Raw genomic sequence first — 7374 nt, 5'->3', positions numbered from 1 at the left:
CAAAACCATCACTGGGTCATTCTTTTGTAACTAAAATATAATTAATAAGTCATTAATTTTACATGATATTAATGGAATTTTTAGTTTTATGACTAATATACCGTATAACCTAATATACTAACGCTATATTATACAATATACGTGTTTCATAACATCAAGTTTTTTATAATTGTTTTTGAAAACTGTATTTTGTATTTTTGTGTATTTAACCTTCTAGACATTTTTTCTATAGATTTCTATAGTTCTAGTAAAACGTCATATTGACCGATACCTACTTAATCTTTATAATCTTTGAATAAAGATAGAATTTACATTTTTAATTTATGTATTAAATCGTTTAAAATTACATTAAATATGGAAATAAACACAGTTTTGCATTAAATGCAAATATAAATAATTTGGTCGTCAAACGAAGGAATATAAATAATTTAAAATAATTAATAAAATAATTTAATTTACAATAATTTAAAATTATTGTAAACAGTGTTACCTAGTGTGTTTCTTCTTATGTACCTAGCTCACTAGTTATTTTCACTAAAAATAGTAAGATATTTCATTTATTGCCTATGATATCCATTGTTAGGACTTATCTAGATAAATTATCCAGATAATTATCTTTTTATCTTTTATCTTATCTAGATAAATAAATATAAGTTATCTAAGTATTTATTTTAGATAAAAATTTAACTTATCTAGATAAATTTACAAGATAAATTTTTTGGAGAAAATTAGCTAGATCTGTTCGAAAATGTTTTATTTTTATTCTCATTATCTGAGGCACAACTTGTACGTAAAGTAACATCCAGGGCTAAAAACTATAATTAAAATACGAATAATAGAACAGATGGCAAGTTATAACCACCGCCGTCCCAAACAAAATTCTATATAATATAATATTATTCATTGAGAAATAAAGATAAACCAGCCGTCTATTCTTTCCGTATTTGCAATGCGTCTGAAATTAATGACAATTGATAAGTCTGACGAGCAATACATGAGATGCTATTTATATATTTCGGGTTTTATGTTTTATATTATAAATCTATGGACTATAAACAATCTCTAAACCAATTTTAATTGCACATGACTTATAATAATAATAAACATTATTTCGTATACACAAATACACAATACTCGTAAATATCTTTTCAATGTTGTTAATTAATAATAATAATAATAGTACGTGACACGAAAAGTGGCCGGTGACCCCACCACCAGCCCGGCAAGAATGGCCGTTAGCCATGGGTTTTCTTGCGTGTATTATTTTGTGTACTTACATGACGGTATATATATTTTCTTAAATTAATTGTTCTAATTATAATTTCTAAAATTATCTGTTATTTAAATATTTAGATAAAATATTTTTATCTTTTATCTTTTTGTTAGATGAATTTGATTTGTTTATCTTTTATCTGTATCTTAGATAAAATTTAGTGTTGTTATCTTAATCTTTATCTAGATGATTTTTTCGTTATCTGTTCCTAACACTGATGATATCACATTTTGTATTTTAAAATAAATATTATATTATAAATATTATGTTATAAATTATAGCATAGCTATTAACAGTTTATTTCACTATAGATTTTAGATTTATATATTGAGCGCACTAATGAATGTAGTGCGTGTTTTTATATTTTTTTGCCTGAAGATACTTCTACCCAAAAGATAATCTTTATCTATTTATTTTCGGAAAAAATATCGATATTCAACTTCAAAATATTTTCTGAAAGTGAATCTATTTGGTACGTCGGAGAGATAAAAGTAAAAATGTACAGTACTTTTCTTAATAATTGCAAAAAACAGATAGAAATTAAGGTAAAAATGAAATTTTTACGAAAAACTAGTTTTTATCAAAATCGATTTTGCTGTACCTTAAAAAAAAACAAATAACCATACATACCTGAAATAGTGAAATTGTTAATTGGTTGTATTAGCATTTGTTATTGGCATATGGTAGGATTTCCAAAATATTTAATTTATTATTTTTGAGCTATTTATAAATATTTTTAATTTTAATTTTTTTTTTTTAATGACGATAAAATATTTTCATTTGGTGAAAATGCTTGAACATTTATTTAACACACTGTTTATCATACGTTTTTATACTGATATCAAATCAAAAATTCAGCGTAAATCTACATTGATTTTTATGAGCATTTGAAGTTTGAATTAATACAAGTGCCACACAGGTTGTTATTTTAAGTTCTTTTGAATAGGCTTATTCTTATACAAAATATTAAAAATACATAGGCACAATATTATTGTTTGAACAGACATTTCAAGATATTTATTATTTGTGGACTTGAAGATTTTCGTTACTACATATATCGTTACTACTTACACAATGCGATAAAAGTCAGTCAGACGATATTATATTGGGTATATTATGAAACGTTATTCAGCAGAAACTCCTCCATAAAATATTGTGGACACAATAAAACTATATTTACTAACTTCATTGATGTTTGAAATTAAAACAAATATTATTAAAAATTATAATCAATATATTATTATTATTATTTATTTAAGTATAATATTATTGTTGATTAACAGATAATAAAATAATTACTTTTTTGTCATTTGTATGCAAAAAATTCAAAAAATATATTCCGGTACCGGGAATCGAACCCGAGCCTCCTGGGTGAAAGCCAGGTATCCTAGCCACTAGACCATACCGGAGACATGGAGATAAAATTTTAAAAACGACTACGTGAATTCGACCATGTGTTCATGAAACAACTTTATGACTTTGCGACTTTGGCAGTGATAACCTGAGAATTGTAGTACTATACAGAGTAATTTTTTTTTAAGGTGAGAGATTAATAAGAAAAATAAATAAAATAAACAAAAAATAACGCAAAACGTAATTTAAAGAATATCATTTAACAAAAATAACGCAAAACGAAATATTTTAAAATCTATTTATTAAAAAGGTCTATTGGTTTCGTAGATCTATTTATTACATGAAAACAATCTAAGTAATCTAAGGAATTGACTATATTATATTCCGTATCCGGATCATTACCTACCTGCATTAGATATTGTTTTTAAATTTAATAGGTATTAACATTATTTTAAATAACGATAAACACAACTTGGATAAAACTTGGATAACGTTTTAATTCTGTATAACGATAAGCGCAAAAGTTGGATAACGTTTAAATTCGGAATAAAGATAAACGCAAAAGTTGAATAACGTTTTAATTGTAAATAACATAAAAAGGAATTTTTTCCAATGCAAGCCCTGACATTAAGCCATAACTTCATAACCACTATTGAAAAGTAGCTTAGCTTAAGTTAAAAGTTTCTGTAATGAAATTGCATAGGTACCATTTAAGTTATTATTGATATTTAATGGTAGTTTAATACAATTTTATTACCTATAGGCTATAAGTAATAATTTACACATAATTTAAGTTAAATTCTAAATTACTCGTTCCTAGGTATGTACTAAAGACCTGCAAGGGCCGGGCCGGCCCGACCAGGTCCTTAAAAAGCCCGGCTCGTAGTGACATTGGACCGGGCCGGGCCTTTGAAATAAAATAAAGGGTTTGACCGGGCTTTTTAAGTCTTGGAATTTTATTCCGTACCGGGTCTGGGTTTTTTTTTTTGTAAAATTTTTCGGGCCGGGCCGGGCTCGACTTTGAATAATAAATCAAGCGTTGCACCGGGCTTTTTAAGGATTTTTCTTCTACAATAAATAATCACAATTTAAAATAATAAATAATAATGATAATACCTATGTTGGTACAGGTAGATATAGAGTATACTCTATGGATAGATACTAGATAGTAGATACAATCACAATGAATATAATAATATATTCATTGGTGGGTATAATAATGCTATTTATATACCATAATAATATTATATTTTTTTTCACAATATTTTTTGGACCAGGCCGGGCCGAAAATGTACGTCCCTTGCAGGTCTATAGTAGGTATCTACTTACCAAAAAAATGTGACATTCCAAAAACTGGTCACAACGCTATATTTTGTCATTATACGGTGTATTAGCCGTATATTGACAACAATATTTACAAGTTACTTTGTCTAAAAACTAAGGATAGTATTGAAAAAATCACACACATCGTTCTAAAATCAATACATTTATATTTATTTATATATATTATTATATATTATTTATATATTTATTTATTTTATATTTATTTATTTATCCTTTCACTTAGAATCTAAAAAAAATAGGTAATTATTGTTTATTTCTGTTTGATTTTCAGTACTGTATTAAGAAAACGCCACTGCATCCGCGCATCCGTCTTACAAACGTACAACAAGGCAAATTTGTTTTCAGCAGTTACAATTTTATTTTTGTAACCTTTAATATTTAATAATATAGAGAATTTTTTTACTATCAAACTTAAAGGTATAAAAACATCATCTATGTTTCATCTTAGTTTCTAAACGAGTTAGGAGAATTTTTAAATTTAAATATTTTACATATTATGTACTTATAACTAGCTTGGAAATTAAAATATCGTAAAAACTCACATGAAAACACAGATTATATTCTTTCCTTTAAGTTTGATAATAGGTCAATAATTCACTCTATTATTATAGGGGTACTACACAAAATTGGAATTTGGAGCTACATCTAAACACAAATTTGTCATATCGTATACACTTTATAAGACAAATATATAATATACACTATTTTTTGTTTCCAAACTTCTAAACAAATGCATTTAAGGTTGATTCACAATATTGTTTTTGTTCTTTGAGATACAGTGAGTGCACTTATAAAGAATACTTTATACCATAGGCGTACACAGCCCACAATTTCTGGTCGAGGCTGGAACAATTGCCATTCTGCACAAATACTTCGATAGTGCTTTAATTTTTTTTAACGCATAAACATACAATCATACATTCCAATTTTAAACAAATAACTGTGTTATTTATATCGATAAAAATAAAAAATTAATATAAATAAAAAATCTAAAATTAATGAAAAAATCTAAATATAATTAAAAAAGCTTGTTGAATAAAATAAATCTACATTTATAAAAAAAAATCTATATTAAATAAAATAAAAACTAGTAATTTGAATAAAAATCCTAATACTTATAAAAAAAAATATAATTTGAATAAATAATCTAAAATGCACGAAAAATCTAATTAATCAATTATAAAAAAGTCAAGTTATATTTTTTTTATCCAAATTACATTTTTTAGTTCTATTTAAATTTTTTTATTAAACTTGATTTTTTTAATTAGTTTTTTATTAAATATATATAGGTTTAATCAACTTGCATTTTTTTATTCCATTTAGATTTTTGTATTCATTTTAGATTTATTTAATAAATTATATTTTCTCAAAATTATATTACTATTCAAATTAAATTTTAAATAAAAAATGGACAGTAAAAAATAAAAATCTGTTTCATAAAAAATCTAATTTAGATAAAAAAAGTTACGTTATATTTTTTAATTCCTTTTAAATTTTTGTATTCAAAATAGATTTTTTATTAAATGTAGAATTTTTTCTTAAAAATATAGTTTTTTGTGTCGGAGGCCAGCTACGAAATATGTCTATAGCTGTTAAAGTATAGAGTTGCAAATTTCATAGAGCAATTTGCAAATTAGTTTGTAGTAGATCAGGTAAAGTCGGGGGGCCAACTTCAAAACACTCCGCAAACTGAAAAACTACAAAAGTAAGTGGCCACTTCATAGCAACCACCTGAATGACTTGCAAATTTTAAGTTGGGACTTACAAATACTTGCAAATTAAAAGCTATCGTTTGGTATAATTTTCAAAGTCTTAGGCAAGTGGGTGGGCTAACTTCGTAACTTTGACAGCTCATACTGGCCGCCCTAATTACTTGCAAATTCTATTAATGAACTTGCAAATACTTGCTAATCATTAGCATTTGTTTGATACCTATTTTGAAGTTCTGGGACAACTTGGGTGGGCTAACTTACAATCTTGAAAGCTCTTACTGGCTTTCCAAGTAACTTTCAAATTCTAAAACTGGACTTGCAAATATTTTCTAGTCATAAGCTTTCGTTTGATACTCATTTGGAAGTTCTGGGACAACTTGGGTGGGCCAACTTCCAAACTTCAAAGCTCATAGCGGTCGTACGATGAACTTACAAATTCTAAAAACATACTTCCAAATTTTTGCTAATCATTAGCTTTCGTTTGGTGCTGATTTCAAAGTTCTAGGATAAAGTGGGTGGGCCAACTTCACAAGTTCAAAAGTTTATAGCGGCAAGTTTATAGACATACAAATTTAAAAAAGGGGCTTTCAAATACTTGCTAATCATTAGCTTTCGTTTGATACCGATTTCGAAGTTCTCGGTCAAAATGGGTGGGCTACGTGAAGTTGGTTCATCTTTACATTTTTGGATTCACGGTGAAAGTTTGGACTTGCAAATAACTTGCAAAATAATGATAATAGATTTAAAAGAAATTGAAGTACTTAGGTGGGCCAATTTCACAAACGTATGGTGATTTAAATATTTTAATGAATTATATTTATCCATTAACATAAATAATTTGTAAAAATGGTCCAATTATAATAAAAACAAGATTAAAAAGTACATCCTCAATATAATTTTATAAAACCATGATAAAGACTAAATATCTTACAGTGAAAAGGGGGGTTCTAATTTGAAAAACAAAAAAAATTTGTATCACTATGCCTGATAAATAGCACTAAAAAAATTTGGAACTTAAAAATATGATATTTAGCATTACACTTATTAAAAAATAACAAAAAACTATAAGATACTGAATTTAAAACGTAATAAACAAAACTTCAATACAAATTTTGTAAAGTTTAAACTTGTGTGGACATTAATGGATGTGTAAAATTTTAATTCTATGTAATCATTGTAATATTGTATACGAAAAACTATTTTGTGCCAGCCTAGAATATTGTGTATTATATTTATAATGCTGTCTATAAAAAAAATTGTGTTTTTGAATTTTTTAGACTTTTATGTTTCATAATATAATATACTCATTATATATATGGTAACAGAAACCTGTATTAAATTATCAAGTTTTATTATTATATACCTAATAAGCGAACATTTTATAAATTAAAACTATACAAAATAATTTTTAAATTTTTCTGATTTTGCCAAATGTTGTCAACATTTGATCTTTAAATGCTTATAATAGGAAATCGTGCCTATGTATTTTTAAATAGCTGATAAGGGACCTTTTAATTAAACTTTCAAACTTTTTGACAAAACAATTTTAAATCGAAATTTTTATAAAAAAATCGAAATTTTCATGTACCAATAAATAGCTCATTATTTCTAAAACCAATATTATGCCTTGCTTTTATCAAAACTTAAAGAAAAACTTTCAAGAATAAATAAATCCAAAGCATACTTTTTTAT

General features: G+C 25.8%; 1 non-coding gene across 1 annotated transcript; it reads right to left on the bottom strand.

Moving 5' to 3' along the window:
* Nucleotides 1-2610: 2610 nt before the first annotated feature.
* On the bottom strand, nt 2611-2682 carry Trnae-uuc (transfer RNA glutamic acid (anticodon UUC)). Its single transcript has one exon. It is a non-coding gene; the product is annotated as a tRNA-Glu (tRNA).
* Between the last annotated feature and the right edge of the window lie 4692 nt (nt 2683-7374).

The sequence above is a fragment of the Metopolophium dirhodum genome, chromosome 1, assembly GCF_019925205.1.
Source record: "Metopolophium dirhodum isolate CAU chromosome 1, ASM1992520v1, whole genome shotgun sequence".
NCBI classification, from domain to species: domain Eukaryota; kingdom Metazoa; phylum Arthropoda; class Insecta; order Hemiptera; family Aphididae; genus Metopolophium; species Metopolophium dirhodum.
The sequence above is the reverse complement of the archived record's forward strand: the minus strand, read 5'-3'. Positions and strand labels throughout refer to the sequence as shown.